This window comes from Eucalyptus grandis, chromosome 4, assembly GCF_016545825.1.
Source record: "Eucalyptus grandis isolate ANBG69807.140 chromosome 4, ASM1654582v1, whole genome shotgun sequence".
NCBI lineage: Eukaryota > Viridiplantae > Streptophyta > Magnoliopsida > Myrtales > Myrtaceae > Eucalyptus > Eucalyptus grandis.
Window position 1 is genome coordinate 9,004,355 of NC_052615.1, and position 17,436 is coordinate 9,021,790.

A 17,436-nucleotide genomic window follows, 5' to 3' on the forward strand; every position below is an offset into this window, starting at 1 on the left:
ATGCGTCCGAACCTGAATGATGCAATGAAATTAAAGAAACCCATAAAACCGATGAAAAGAACAACTAACTAGAGCTGGCAAAAGCGGTAATGTAACTGCACAAGTTCCTATCATGAGATGCACTGACTGATTGAGCTTTTTGGTACTTTGCGAATTAGCGTTTGGATAGTAAAATTCAGCTATCCTATGAAACACACTAATCAATTTGCGAAACAACAAAATCAATTAACCAAACAGCCCCTGTTTTGAGCACGAGTCGCATCGCACCCCGGTATTCATCGCTAACGTATACCTGCAATGGTGGTGCGTTATATCTAGATACATGCAATCAATACTTTCAAGCATCAGAATCAACTTGAGGGCGAAGGAACCATCAAAAACCAACTCAGCGAGGCTCGAGGAGACACAATAAGGACTGCCCGCTCTCTGTACAGACTCGAACGTGGTCTGCACAGTGGGCGATCAGTCCTTTAGTCGGCCGCGAGCAATGATCCCGAGTTGGCTCGTCGGCAATTACTAAATCCCTGCACCGAATATGGACAAGGAGTAAACGTATTCTAAAAGAAACACGGATTCGTATGTGGAGATTTGACGATAAATTGTTAAAAAACTTATGGCACTAAATTAACCAATAGTAATCTGAGTTTTCATAGGCTGAACGGGGAAATTTGATCATGGTGGAGCTAAAATTTGCATGAAGTACACACTCTTAACTGATATAGGTAATTCGAGCCGTGTAAAACAGAATAAATTACATGGACGATTGAAGCACGAGTCTATACATGAGATAGTCTGTGACGGGTACATACGACTTAACGAAGACCAATTGGGCCCGCACGGCATGAATCCTCATCAAGACGAGCGATGGATCACAACGTGGATCCCGAACCCTTGCACTGGTAACCAAAACTAATTGATAACCCATGGAGAAAAGCTGGTAAGCCACACAGGTGAAAGTTGGTAAATTCATATGAAAGTCAATAAATTTATGGAGAAAGAAAAATAAAATTTGGCAAACCATAATAAAAGTTGATAAACTAAACAAAAAAAAATCAAATAAACATTGGGAAATCATTCAAAGGAGAGTTGATAACTTAAACCTATATGTGAATTACATCATAGAAAAGTTGGTAAGTCACCCAAATAAAAATTGAGCAACTCTTTAAGGCTTTAACATGAGGAGTGAACAAAGGTTGGTAAAACTAAAAAAAATGGTAATTTGTGAACAATATAATTATTGGTATGTTAAAAAAGTGATGATAAGTTACCAAAGAGTTGTTGGAAATACTAGTGACTGGTGATTTTTTTTTTTTAGCCATTAATTGTCAGAAAAACGCTCCATTATATGGCTTAGCTCGAGATAAACATCATTTAAGTAGTGATTAGGTCAATAAAAATCTATTGAAGGTCAAGCATAGGCCATGGTTAGATATTGACAAAGCTCGTCGCAACTGGCGTCAGTAATTACAGATGCGGAAACTTAACCTCGGGAGCGAGATAAAGGGAATTACATTACTTCATTCTCGAGGCTTGGGATACAAAAACTTAACCAAAAATTTTTGTAGGCCATATTCTACACATGCAAAGAGATTTTGCATTGACGAGGGGTGCATAGATTCACGGCATCGTTGGGCGGTTGAGAACAACGGGTGTGAGGGCGACTTCCAGCTAGTCACAGAGGTCACGGTCCTTTTTGTTGCGATAGGGCGAGCAATCGAATAATAATATAGATAGAGAAGAAAATAAATCGAACACCAGATTTACGTGGTTCAGTCGTAAAGACCTACGTCCACAGGAAGAGAAGCAGCGAATTTCACTATAGATCAAGCAATACAAAAAAATTACACACTCGAATCACTCAAACACTCACTCGATATTTCTCAAGCCCCAATTACACCTAATACACCAATCTTTCTTGGATGTAAATCACGAATAAGCTTCGCAGCATGAACAACACGAAGACTCAAAGCCAAGCACCCAGCACCTATGAATGTCTCTCACGAACAGAACACTCACAGCACTCAGAGTAAAAATGGTGCTTCAATGTGTGGCTTTCCTCCCTCTCGGTGGTGTGCAGCTTCTCTGATGTGCGGCTTCTCTCTACGTAAGGTTCTTTTACGTAGGTCTTCATGCACGCCGAAAAAGGAAATACGTGTGTGCCCAAGAAAAGTCAAATTCTTGACTTGGCCCCACCTATTTTGTCTACGTGCAGGGACTTCTTCATTGGGTGTGGAGTGTGCCTGCCCAATGTCAAACTTGACCTGTTGGGAATGACTGATCCCCGAAAAACCGGATTTGACACTAAATCGAACCCCTAAACTCAAGCGCAAGACAAGCCCGGGAATTCTAACACGTATCACCGATCCTAAAGCACACCACAGATTCGAGCGTACCTTTTAGCCACAGATTAAACACCGACGCCAATGGAGGAAGAGAAATCGGACTCTGTTCGATCAGGAGGCCTTGAAGGGGAAGAAAAGCGCGCCGTATGCTTCTTTGTTCTTTTACTTTTGGGAGAGAGAGAGCGTAAGAAGAGAAAAGACGTACGTTTTTGCTTTTTAATCAAAATGGTACCTTTTCTCTCTCTCTCTCTCTCCCTCCTTTATACCCCCTTCTTTCCACGGGCCCTATTCCCGTGGGCCAGGCTTTCTGGGCCCAACTTGGGCGGACGGGCCTTAAGCCCAAATCAAATAAAGCCTTCATCTCCCACTCGCACATGGTGGGCCGAACAGAATTCTCTTTACCTCTCTTCAACTTTCATACCGGTGAATAATCCGTGCGACCAGCATACTTTGAGAGCTCGTTGCTATACATCTTAGGAATATGTAGCAGCTCATAATGGGCGTCACACTTTGAGTAGATTTAGTATGCGGTACCCTAAATCGATCGATCACATGTTATATCTCTCTTGATCTCTTTTAAACATGATATATATATATATATATATATATTGTATTCACAATTATAATTATCACAAAGACACTCATAATTGGTCGACCAGTGAATACAAAACCACAATGTGATTCTCCATAATCGATCTTCCTCTTTCCTTCAAACTCTCAATTTCAGTCCAGCTTGCTTTTCTAGAAATACCCCATTAGATCGAATCATCTCATGACCATTGGCAACACCCTAAGATAGCAAACACTAAATAGAAATCTTGAGAATAAGTAAAGTCATGAGGGGACTTAAAAAATTGAGGAACTCTTTTCCTCAAGAGTCTCACACGTCATAAAAGTTGAGATCAAACTTTTTGCCGCTCTTATTGGTTGTCTCATGCATACGTAGTATGAAATACGTATTACGGTATTAACTCCTTTCCCATGGAGCGTATGTCTATACCTTTCAATACCGTACAGATGATAGTTCAGACATACCCAATGTCTAACTTGAGTTCACGTATCTACTCTTTTTACAAAATTCATCAGAACTCACATCTGGCATCTTAGACAGATAAAGTAAAATATGTGGGGTATTTCACTTTCGGACATAGTAAGTATTATGTCCTCATCTTAACACTTAATTAAGGCGACATACGTATTTTAAGCTTGAGCTCTCGATTATCACCTAGATAATAAGCTTAAAAACAGTCTCATCTCTATTTATCACACAGTAAATAGAGCGATTACCGTGTGAGTGGGCTAATCTTTTATCTGTCCGACATACTTCCTCAACTTAAAATAATGCACTGAGCATTAAGATGCATAAAGATCATACAAAGATTCATAGGCATTAATAATGAAACAACACAAGTTCATTGATGTGAATAACTCGGGGAAATTACAATATCCGGTACATCGGACTCTACGCAATCCTAGAGATTTTACATGACCACAAAACACATCTCTAGGTATTGGCTTTGTCATAGATCTGCTACCATTCTATGCGTAGATATGTCTTGTAAGTTCACATCCTTTCGTGCAACCATATCTTTCACAAAGTTATACTTGGTATCTATATGTTTGGTATTGCCATGATATTTTGGATCTTTGGTGTATGCTATAGCTGCTTGGCTATCACAGTTAACCAACAATGGATTTGCAACTTTCTCAATAACACCTAAATGATCCAAGAATCTCTTAAGCCAAACTCCTTCTTGCACTGCTGCTGATAACGCCATGAACTCAGCTTCCATCTTGGACAAGGCTATGCACGTTTGCTTCTTCTTTGCTCCATGATATGGCGCCATTGTTCATAAGAAAGCAAATCCAGGTAGATTTTCTTTCATCTAAATCTCCTCCCCAATCGGCATCGAATAGCCTTCAAGTCGCGGATCCTTTCCTTGGTAATTCAACTTGAAATCAGCGGTTCCCTTCGAGATACCTCGGTATTCTCTTGGCTTTCCAATGTCTTTGGACTGGATTGGAATGGTATCTACTCACCATTCCAACTGCAAAAAATATGTCGGGTCTTGTACACATCATAGCATACATCAAGCTCCCAACAGTACTAGCACAAGGAACATGTTTCATTTGTTCCTTCTCTTGTGGAGTCCCTGGACACAGTCTATGGCTCAATCCTTCACCTTTTGCAATAGGAGTGTCTATAGGTTTACAGTCTTGCATACGAAATTGTTCAAGAACCTTATTTATATAGGTTTCTTGCGAAAGAGATAACGATCTCTTCGAACGATCTCTCAAAATCTTAACTCCAAGAATGTATGCAGCCTCACCCATATCCTTCATCTCAAAGTTGGAAGACAACCAACTCTTGACAGTCTTAATCAACTCCATATTGCTTCCGGCAATCAGTATATCATCAACATATAATGATATGATCACAAATTGATCATTGGATCTTTTGATATATACACAATGATCCTCATCTATCATTGTAAAGTCATATGCCATTATGACATTATGAAAAACGCATATACCATTGTCTTGATGACTGCTTAAGACCATATATCGACCTCAAAAGTCGACATACTTTTTCTTCTTGACCTTTCACTATGAAACCAGCAGGTTGTTCCATATATATTTCTTCCTCTAATTCTCCATTAAGGAAAGTAGTCTTTACATCCATTTGATATAATTCAAGATCCAGACTAGCCATTATTGCCAGAATAATGCGAATCGAGGTAAATCTCACTACAGGAGAAAACGTATCTTCATAATCAATTCCTTCCTGTTGATTATACCCCTTCGCCACAAGGCGAGCCTTATGCCTTTCAATTGAGCCATCAGCCTTTCGCTTTATTTTGAGAACCCACTTGTTCCCAATAGCTCTGCATCCCTTTGGAAGATCAACCAGTTTCCAGACTTGGTTTGATCTCATTGACTCCATTTCCTCTTCCATTGCATGAATCCATTTTTTCCTTACTAAGGCAATTCAGAGCCTCATTAATATTTCTTGGCTCATCCTCATCTTGTGGAGCAACCATAAAAGTCTCCCCTTCAATGTCAAAACGTCAACGAGGAATACTTTGGCGACTTGTTTGACGTATGGGAAATTGTACACTTTGCACATCATTCCCATTTGTGCTCCCACTTGGATGAAGTCCACTAAGGTCATTATCTTGATCCAAGGTTTCAAATAGGGAGTGATCTTCCCCTATTTCGCCCTTCTTAGGAAACTCATCCTCTAAGAATGTGACATCTCGTGATTCAAATTCAGTTATACTCCCACTTTCCTGCTCACCAATGAACACATACCCTTTCGAGTGTTCCGAGTATCTTATGAAAATACTCTTCTTTCCTCCGGGACCCAATTTCCCAAACTTGTGAGAGGACTCATGTGTATAGGCAGCACAACCCCATGGCTTAAGAAAACTTAAGTCCAGTTTTCTACCCGTCCATAACTCATATGGAGTGGAAGTAACTGATTTGGAAGGCACACGGTTAAGTATATAGGCGCGGTTAACAACGCATCACTCCAAAAGGTAATGGGTAAGTTAGCATGCGCCATCATGGACCTAACCATTTCCAGTAGGGTTCTGTTTCTTCTCTCCAACACCATTTTGTTGAGGAGTATATGGAATAGACAACTGTCTTTCTATTCCTTTTTCATCACATAATTTTCTGAACTCATCAGATAAATATTCTCGACCTCGATCGAATCTCAATGCTTTTATTTTCTTGTCTAATTGATTCTCTACCAGGTTCATAAACCTTTTAAAACAACTTATTGCTTCAGATTTATGAGAAATCAAATAGACATATCCGTATCGAGTATAATCATCTATAAAAGTGATGAAATAAACAGCCCCATGCCTTCCTTTCACATTCATTGGACCACAGACATCGGAATGGATTAAATGCGGGAAATTCAGCTCTTTTTCCTTTTCCAAATGGTTTCCTTGTCGTTTTCCCTTCTAGGCAATGCTTACATATGGACAAATCGACTTTTCAATATTGCCCAACAAGCCCTCTTTGGCTAGTCTATTCATACGCTGTTGGCCAATGTGACCAAGTCTAGCATGCCACACATTCACATCATTATCATATTTATTAGGAGACGTGAGAAGGGAATAACAAACATTAGCATTAACATAATCAATATCTAATACAATAAAACCATCCAGAAAATAACCACAACCATAGTAATTTGTATCCAAAAACAAATTCACACCTCTATTACAGAAGTTCATATTAAAACCTAATTTAACCAACACTAATACAGACACTAAATTCCGACGAATCTCCGGAGCATACAGCACATCATGAAGGAACAAAGTGCGTCCACCACGCATATTCAGTTGGCATGTGCCAATTCCTTTCACTTCAGCTCTGGAGTTGTTTCCCACATAGATCCACTTAGTTCCGGTTGGTACTCGTCGGAATTCCACGAAGGATCCTCTATCCTTTGCTACATGGTCCGTCGCTCTGAATCCATAGTCCACAAAGTTAGACTCGAGTTAAGAACACAGAACTTCGACACAAAAGTAAAGTTCTGAAAAGTACAAGGGTGCATACCTTCTTTGGCTCACGATAGTCGCGAGCATAGTGACCCTTCTTGTCACGGTTGTAGCATTTCACCCTTGCAAGCTTCTTCATGTGGGGACGCTTCCCTCTTTCATGTTGGTTAAACTTGGGTTTCTTGCCTAAAGGACCTACTTCTTCCTTGCCTTTTCCCTTATCAAACCAGTTAGGGCGCTTGCGCTTGGAGCTCGAAGCTCCATTTGAGCTAGAACTAGCATGATAGAGTTCAACATCCGGCTTAGCCGCCAACAGGCGGTCCTCTTCCAGCTCAAGATGACGCATTGCATCCTCAAAGGTTTTGATATTTTCATTGTCGAGTCAGTGCACCTTCATGTGCTCCCAACTTTGAGGCAAGGAACGAATCACTTTGCTGCACTGCTGCTCATCTCGTGAGGACATGGCCCAGCATCTCTCATTTCGGTTATCATGTTTGACATCTTTCTAAGATGTTGCTTCATGGTCTGACCATGAGGCTTCTTATAAGAGTCAAACGATAGTGAGGCTGCCTCAGTCTAGTCACCGAAGTATGACCAAATCTAGCTGTCAATGCCTCCCACATTTCCTTGGCATTGTCAAAACGCCGAAACTCTCGCATGACGTCATTTTCCATGCTGCTTAGCAACGTGATGCGAGCTAGAGAGTTCATTCTTTTCCACGCAGAAAAAGCTTATTTATCTCTTTTGTGCTGTGCGGTGGTTCCCTCTTCGGGTTCTACCATGGTCATGACAAGAGCCTCAAGTGCTTCTTGCTCTTCCAGCACATCTTGGATTTTCATTTGCCAAATTTCATAGTTGTCACCATTGAGCTTTTCACCTTTGTTCAGCTTGGTAACTATGCTCTTTTTGTGGCTGAAGCCATTGATCGAACAAATCGGACAAATATGCACGAATTATTAATGCCTATCATTTATGCATCCCTATTTACATAGACCCATCATATTAATGAATAATTTTAAGTAAGGTTTTAGAATCAAAAGGTCACTATGTTTCCAATCATCCTCCAAAATCTAACTTAAAACTATCATCAATATAATTGTCTTATGCAAAATCAATTCTATGAAGCTACAAAAACTTCTAAAACTACCTGACTAATTACCCACAGACAACCGGCGGTAACGAAAGCAACATATTATAGGCATCCAATAAAACAATAATGCTTTCAATTAACACCAATAACATATAAGTTGCTACAGCAACAACAATCAGGTAGTAAACATTACATAAAGTTGTCCACAAAGCACACTTAATATATATAAGCCAATACAACTAACACCAAGTCAGCACACGAACTGGGAAAGATCCTTTTTTGTTCAATTTCTTGATCTTTTCCCTTGAAACAATATAGCAATATTCATTTACAAAATCCATCACAATTTTCTTATAGGAAGCAGCTCCGTTGACATCCCATATGCAATTCAACACATCTTGCCATTCGGGTGGAAGAGTGTTTATGAAAAATCGCACCATCTCGAGCGTGACATAGGACGACCTTTCCATATGACCTGTTGAATTTTCCCGTTGACTTCAAGGACATGATCAATTAAGTCACCTCTCTCCCATCGATGATCGGTCGGGCAGCTATCAACTTAGACAGCCTATCCTTTTGCTCATCGGTAATTGCACGAATAGGTGCGCGTAATCTCAGAAGGAGGCATTGTTCACACAACAAATGCGGAACAAATAAGGGATCACATTATAATCCACATAGACTTAATTGAAAAAGAAACACATTCTTTTCCTTCCTTTTTTTTTGTCAACGGTCAACGGCGGTCAACGGTCGTCGCGGTCAACGGTTGTCGGTCGTCGGACCGGACAGACCAATCGGACCGGCCGAGCCGTCGGGCGGTGGGCCCGGCTCGCGCGAACCGACGGCACGTGCCGCGCGCGTGCGCGGGCTGACGTCACGCAGACATCAGCCAGCACGTGCCGGGTCTCGCGCGGGTCGGGTCGCCGATCGGGTCGCCGGCCGTGGCCGTCAGTAGCGTCGCCGTGCGGCGTCATCGATGGCGTCACCCTAGCGGTTATTGACCGTTGGGTGACGTCATGCTGGCGTCGGCATGCGTCGATCCACGGACCGGCACGTGCCCCTTTCGCCGGCCCGGTGCGCCGCACGCGCTGATTTGCCGACCGCGCGTGTACCGCACGTGCGGGCGGCGTAGCGCTTCCGGGCGCGTCACGCCCACGCGCGGCGGCGGGCGTGTGTGGGCGCGTGTGGCATCGCCTAGCGGTGCACGGCGTGCCTCCGAGACTTGTCTCGACATCGCCTTTCTCCCCATCTTTTCAAAAAACAGTTTCGACTTACAAAAACTCAATAAAAAGGCTGAAGAACGCTCGGGTGTCGGGATTTTTGTCCCGATCCGTACGGCCAAAAATTTCTTCGCAAAAAATCAATCAAAGAACATCAAATTGATCGGGAAAACGTGAACTAGGGCTCTGATACCAATGTTGGGATGACTGATTCCCGAAAAACTGGATTCGACACTAAATCGAACCCCTAAACTCAAGCGGAAGACAAGCACTGGGAATTCTAACACGTATCACCGATCCTAAAGCACACCACAGATTCGAGCGTACCTTTTAGCCACAGATTAAACACCGACGCCAATGGAGGAAGAGAAATCAGACTCTGTTCGATCCGAGGAGGCCTTGAAGGGAAGAAAAGCGCGCCGTATGCTTACTGTTCTTTTACTTTTGGGAGAGAAAGAGCGTAAGAAGAGAAAAGACGTACGTTTTTGCTTTTAATCAAAACGGTACCTTTTCTCTCTCTCTCTCTCTCCTCCCTTTTATACCCCCTTCTTTCCACGGGCCCTATTCCCGTGGGGCGGGCTTTCTGGGCCCAACTTGGGCGGACGGGCCTTAAGCCCAAATCAAATAAAGCCTTCATGACCTTGGGCCCACCACTTACAATTCTTCATGCAGAGGAACTTCATGCAGCTTTCCTTTTCTGTTTCGTAGGGTTTCAGCTGTCCGTGAAAAAGAAAAGAAAGGAAGACCTGCAATTCTTTATGTAAATTTTTATGAAGTCCCACGATATCCAAATGAATCGCATTTTGCAAACATTCAAACTCAAGTCATAATTTAACACTTTCCGTGTCACGACCATAGAAAAGAGAATCAAATGGCAGCCCCACCGTGTACTATTGTAATTGGCCGTTGTTTTTGGCCAAGCAAGAAAAGCCTAATATAAAGAAAGAAAGGGCGGGTCCGTTTTTCCTTTACATTGCATAATATTGTTAATCGATCCCACTTTTCAAAATTGGCAGTCATCTTCCATTTAGCACATGGGTGATCAAAGACTCCGTTTGACATAAGAACAGTGCTGAACTTCTTAAAAATGGTTACAAAATCGACACACGAGGGGTGCCTCGACTATGGATGGCAAAGGAAATCCGCAATCTTCCATGGGATTGATTTTCCTCGCAAGTGGCATGTGGAATCAGTGCTTTGCAGCCGGTATTTCTCCTAATTAATGATCTATGAAGTGTCCTCTGGTCACTCTTTATACGACCGTGTTCTCTCTTTCTTTCTTTCTTTTTTAACCCTGGTCTAAACTCTTTGTCGTATCTTTCCGAAATCGATCGCAAGTTGTTCAGGAACCAAAAGCCTAGGTGATTGGGGACCACCACGTAAACATATATGTGCGTGTAACAATGTCAGAGCACCAAAAAACAGTGCTGACTCCCTGGTTCCAAGAGCATCTTGAAACTTCAGAGAGAATGGAACTTCACAGCTCAAATATCATTAGTTTCAAGACCAGGGAGCTTCAATCACTCCTAGTCTTGGTTCTCTCTCTAGCCATCGCCTTCACGGCTTCAGCATCGTCTCAGGGCATCGATTTCAGCTTCCGAACTTTCGACAATAATAATATTCGATTCCAAGGTGATGCGTCTATTTCGAGCGACCTCATCCAACTTACAAAGGCCACTATGAGCAAAGGGTGGGCTACGTACCACAAGCCGATGCGCCTTTGGGACAAGGCAACCGGGAACGTGGCGGATTTCACCACCAACTTCACCTTCATCATCAATTCGCAGGGAAACTCCAAATTCGGCGATGGATTCACCTTCTTTCTTGTCCCCAAAGGATCTCAAATGCCATTCGACTCCTTGGGACGCTACTTCGCTCTTGTAAGTCCAAGCCGCAACTCTTCAATCTCTTCTACTTCCTTTGTAGCTGTCGAGTTCGACACTTATCGCAACAACTTTAGTGGTGTTGTGGACCCAAATTGTTCACAAGTTGCACATGTTGGTATAGACTTGAACAATCTCACTTCTGCGGCCTCTAGCTGCGTCGATTGGTTCAAGGATAAAATCATGAGTGGTGGACGGATCAATGCTACGATTACGTACAATTCTAGCACGCAGAACTTGAGCATTGTCATGATCGATGTGGATGCCACGGGCACCAACATGAATTCCTCTGCTATCTACAATATAGTCAACATGACCAAGTATTTGCCGGAGTGGGTGAGTTTTGGTTTCTCGGCTGCAACGGGTTCGGATTATGAGTTCCACACTCTTGAAGCATGGGAATTCCGCTCTAATGTGCTAGTGACTGGAAAAAAAGAGAAAGTTATGGCTATGGGCTACCTTAGGCTCAGGTTCTTTCATTTTGCTGGTTCTTGTTCTAGCCTTTGTTTGGTTTCGTCACTGTTCGAAGAGAAAAGGAACTTACAAGAGCGGAGAAGAAGATGCTTTGGCAATCGATGAAGAATTCGAGCAAGTGCCAGGGCCCAAGAAATTCTCCCACAAGGACTTGGTGGTGGCAACCAAATAATTTTGCAATTGAACGGTTGCTTGGAGAAGGGGGCTTTGGGAGAGTGTACGAAGGATACTTGACCACCATGAATGCCAAAGTCGCAATCAAGAAGATTAATCCAGGGTCAAGACAAGGGATAAAGGAGTATGCAACCGAAGTGAAGACCATAAGCCAACTCCGGCATAGAAATTTAGTCCAACTCATCGGGTGGTGTCATGAGAAAAAGGAACTCCTTATCTATGAGTTCATGTCTAATGGTAGCCCGGATACTCATCTATTCAAATAAAGAACCTTCTTGCCATGGGAGAAACGATACAAAATCACGCAAGGCATAGCCTCAGCATTACTTTACCTCCATGAAGAATGGGAACAATGCATGTTGCATCGTGATATAAAGTCCAGCAATATCATGCTCGATTCCAATTTTAATGCTAAATTAGGGGACTTTGGTTTGGCTAGACTAGTTGACCATGCCAAAGGATTACAAACAACAATATTAGCCGGAACCATGGGCTATATGGCTCCTAATTGTGTTTACACCGACAAGGTGAGTAAGGAATCAGATGTCTATAGCTTCAGAATTGTCCTATTAGAAATAGCTTGTGGAAGAAAAGCCGTCGAGCCAAGGGCCGATGAAAGCCAAGTCCTATTGGTGGATTGGGTTTCGGAGCTATATGGGATTGGGAGGGTACTCGATGCAGCATAGTCTAAACTCGGTACCAATTTCGATGAGAAGCAACTAGAGTGCTTGATGGTTGTAGGGCTGTGGTGCTCTCATCCGGACCACACTGCCCGTCCTTCCATAAGAGAAGCATTAAACGTTCTCGACTTTAATGCTCCGCTACCCAATCTCCCATCGAAATTGTTGGTCCCTACATATCTAGCACCTCTATCCTCATGCACCATGACATCGATTGTTTCATCTCACACCGCCTCGACCAGTGGCACCGAAGTGTCCACATTTATAATCTCCTCATTCTGCTTCCACTACATTGCTCCCAAGTACAATATAAATTACTACTTTCGGTATATTTTTTAATAATCAGTTTGAATTGTAAATTGTACTTGAAATTTGATGTCGAATACTATCTGCTTTCATATAAATTTCATCAAATATATTCTTCATTTATTTTTTAGAGTGTCCTAGCAAAATCTACCATTCTTCTATTGTCCTTTCATGCTTCATGGAAGTAAAAACTCAATTTATAGGTGAAAGCCTCGAACAAATTTCAGGTTGAAAACATATGGTGCGCTCTCATTGCCTGAACTCATATTGAAACTACTTTTTAAATCTTAAACTTTTTAGTTGCTCTTTATTAAAAATTTTAAATATATATATTCTTATTGCACAAATTGAAAGATCTAGTATGCCCCAATTGCATTCGTAATGGAAGTTTTTAGGATCACTAGCGTACTCAAAGTCGGATGAAGCTAAATGCATTTTTTCTTTTGTTCGTAAAAAGGAGGTCCAATAAGCCAAATTACCACCAATTTGCTACAAACAACACGGGAACCAACTATTAGAAAGGCTAATCCAGACTTTTGAGTCGACAAATGAAGGGAGAATGCAGGACACTTTAACACCAACTGAGAACAAAAATCGAAATTGAGGAATGGTAAGCACTAGAGTTGAATATAGAAAATAAGCTCCCTGATAAAGTTTGATAAACCCCACACTTTTGTCTTATTGTTCCAATCCAATGAACTCATCTCTGTCTTATTGAATGTTACCATTATTTGCAATATATCAATCCCCACTTGCCAAATACTCCCGATGTCCAACGCCATCTTCCTCTAGACGAGATGATGCTCTATGAGATATATTCCACTTGCCAAATACTCCCAAATGGGTACTAATTTCAATTGTTTGGAACTTAGAACTTATTTTATATAGGCTATTATAATCCCTATGGATGATTCATGGTTAAAATCGACCAAGCGTGATTTTAGCGCGACCTAACCTACCAGGTAGCTTTTAGGGATTTTAGCGTGTTTGACTCGTGGTCGATAATTTTTTATCCACATTTGTGCATCTTCGACTCGTCTGCAACTCTCGGTTGTCGTAAAAATCGCAAGGTTTTAATTACGGATACCGAATATAGAATCGACTGAAATCAAGTTAGTGCCATTCGACACGAATTTTGCAATCATGCAGAATTACCTGCAATTCAATTACGTCATTCCATCGAATCGACCTATATCCGATCACCAATCCATTATAACGGTATCGTATTGACCCTTGTCAATTATCACAGTTGAGCAATCGATTTCTAATCGAATTCTCAAGTCTATCATGTTTATATCCCTTAACAGCTTCACCCAATAGATCAGTTCACTCATGAATGGCTAACTCAAAAAAAAAAAAAAAATGGACCATAGGCGCGTCAACAAAATGCCTATTTCATTTTATCGAGACGGGATCAAAATTCAGGATGTCACAGCCTTGGTCCCATCCCATCCAAAGTTTTCATGCACTTCGTTTCTCTTCGTTAGGATCGATCATTGCTTCTTGACTGAAACATCGATCCGGTTACTATGATTCGTCCCTCAGTCTCTTTCAACTGGCCGTTTGGAGTCCAAACTTTGGACCGTACACGAGAAAAGGCTAATTAGCCTAGTCCAAAGCTCCCAACTTTCTCCGGCATGGTTTTTCAGGATCTTATAAGCTAACTTCGGTTTTTTCCAACGATGAATCCTTTGTCTGATTACATAACATACTTGTTTTGATAACCCTGAGGACAAGTCCAGAGGCCCCACTATCCAGAGATGTGCAGATAGACTTCATCAAGAATAATTCATATGCAATTGATGAGATTTAAATGATATTTTCTAATATGTCGCGATTATATGACATCCAACACAATTATATCATTTTCACTAAAGTTTTCCACTAGATTTATGTTGCTTAAAATTTAACATTTTCACATTACAATGTACTATTCTTCTTTGGAACATATTTCTCTGATTAGAACAATGGCAAGATCATCGCCTAACCTTGCCGTTTTCATCCTTAAAATATTCATCGAGAAGGTTGCGAGCCTTTTCTTGTGGATTTCCATTGAACCAATTCAAGATGGTCTCCAAAAAAACAAAAAAAAACAAAAACTCACAGCCTTCGTCATGACATGCAGAAGCGTTTTCTTTAGAAGAGAACATGCATAGGCTTCCAGCATTATTCTTTGTCTTTTTTGTTTCTATTTGATGGTTTTAATTATTTAATGTGATGGGCCTAAGTTGGCCCGTCCGCCCATGTTGGGCCTAAAAGCCTGGCCCACAAAATTAGGGCCCTTGGATGGAGGGATACGTTGAAGAGTTGTAACTTTTGGGGGGACGTCTTTTGCTGAAGGGACACGTCTTTTGGAGAAGATGTATTTAAGGGGAGAAAAGAAAAAGAGAACGTACCTTTTGGAAAAAACGTACGCTTTTCTTTTCTCCCTCTCCCAAAAACCAACGTAACTCATCCCCCCCTTTGAACCAATAGTAGGATCCTTGGTAGACCGGGATCAGATTCTTCCCTCAAACTTCAACGTTGTTGTTCAATCTGTGGACAATAAGGTACGCTCGATTATGTAGTGTAACTTTCGATCGGTGATACATGTTATTCCTAGGCTTGTCTTTCGCATTTATTTTAGGGGTTCAATTTAGTGTCGAATCCGGTTTTTGGGAATCCGATATTCCCAACATTGGTATCAGAGCCCTAGTTTATGTTTTCCCAACCCCTTTCATGTTAATGAATGATTTTTGATTGAATTTTCATGAAAAATCGGCCGACGCCCATAAGGGGCGGAAAAATCCCGACACCCGATTCTGTTCCCCCCGATTTTTGGTTTTCTATAAGTCGAAATTTTTTTCTAAAAGCGTAAGATCAAAGCCCTCGTCGAGATGAGAAAAACAAGTGGTGGATAGCCGCCGGACGTGCCGCCACGTGTGACACCCCGAACCCCCTTGGGCAGCCACAGACACCTGACGTTACACTTAATGGAACACTAGCTATATCTCTTATGAGAAGCGTCATAATCATAAACATAATTTTTTTTTTTTAAAAACGGTCCCAGCGTGACTCATTAGCGAAGCAAAATATAATATCTCCATCTCTCCCTCCAACAACCATGATACAATTGCACACCACTAATCATCATGAGAAAAGACAAAGCCACGACACTTTATTTACATATTTTCAAGATGGGTTTCCTTGGGTCGGTACATCAAAAGAAAGGCCATGACATGAAGCCACACTCGGCCATAACCCAAAAAGAAACACTCAACCCACTACAACTAACGTGCAAGATTCCCCATCACTAGTGTCGGCTAACCATCCCAAAAAGTTCAGCTCCTACTTGACACGCACGGGCCCTCACACCCATCCCGGTGCATCAGGCGGTGGCGGCGGCAACATCCTACGCATCGCTCCATCTCGACGAACATGGACGGATATAAACTCCTGAATGACAGGGCCCCCAACCAGGCCCACGTCGTACATCACTATGGTACGCACTCGAATAAAAGTCAGTCCATGAATGGTGGGATAGTCGATCTCCACACACTCGACCTCTACATCTGAAGGAATGTCGTAAAATACCCCCGCGTGACAACAGGGAGTGACATCCTGCTAATCTGAAATGTTGGTCCCCGAAGGGATGAGTACAACCACTCAGTAAGTAAAGGAATCCAATAACCACTCAATGCATCATATAATACAATCACAACATCATACATGCCATTCATGCATCTAAGCATACTTACCTTGAAGCCATGCATATACCATCATACATCTTCATCACAATTATAATACATACATGTCATCATGCCACATGTCATCATGAAGATAGGAGACTTGTGTCATCATGCCATAAGTGATCATCATCATATCATATATACATGTCATGATGCCATAGGTGATCATCATCATATCATGTCATATATGCATATCATCATGCCATAGGTGATCATCATCATATCATATATACATGTCATCATGCCATAGGTGATCATCATCATCATATTATGTCATATATGCATATCATCATGCCATAGGTGATCATCATCATCATATTATGTCATATATGCATATCTTCATGCCATAGGTGATCATCATCATATCATGTCATATATGCATGATTCAATTTCCACTTTTAAATTTTCAATTTGATCACCACATCACTCTTTCTCGGGATCATTAATTTCATCCCACACTTTATCACTTGCACCCCATCCTGGCATCGCGAGAAAAACCTCCGGTACTCAGCCATTTAAGGCCATCGAGCATCCAACACCCCCACATTCCGGGCATCTCGCATCCCAACTGGCATCACGAGGCATCCCCTTGGGCAAAGACCTTCGAGGCTTCCAGCACCCAACTAATCCGGGCATCTCGAAACTCCCGAGGCCATCCAGCCATGTATCTCTATACATTCCGGGCATCCGGCACCCCCCATCCCGGGCATCCTGATACTCCCAGGGCATTATCATCTGCCACAAACAGTTTCCTCATTTATCATTGATCATGTTTACCAATTTAGGTCTCAACTTAGCATGGCACATGATATAATAGCAAAATAAAATCACTTTCATCCTTTGATTTATACATGCATCATCAGTCATCATCATACATGCAGCAAAATGCAATCATTCATAAAAATAAAATTTATGGAATTCATACAATTTAGAATAGCCCATTTATCATGCCTTTTTTAAATTTATTTAAATTCCAGCTTATACCATTTTTTAAAATATTTAAATTAAATTTCCATATGATTCCC

General features: G+C 41.6%; 1 pseudogene; it reads left to right on the top strand.

Moving 5' to 3' along the window:
• Positions 1-10,648: 10,648 nt before the first annotated feature.
• On the top strand, positions 10,649-12,716 carry LOC104442600 (annotated as a pseudogene).
• Positions 12,717-17,436: the final 4,720 nt, after the last annotated feature.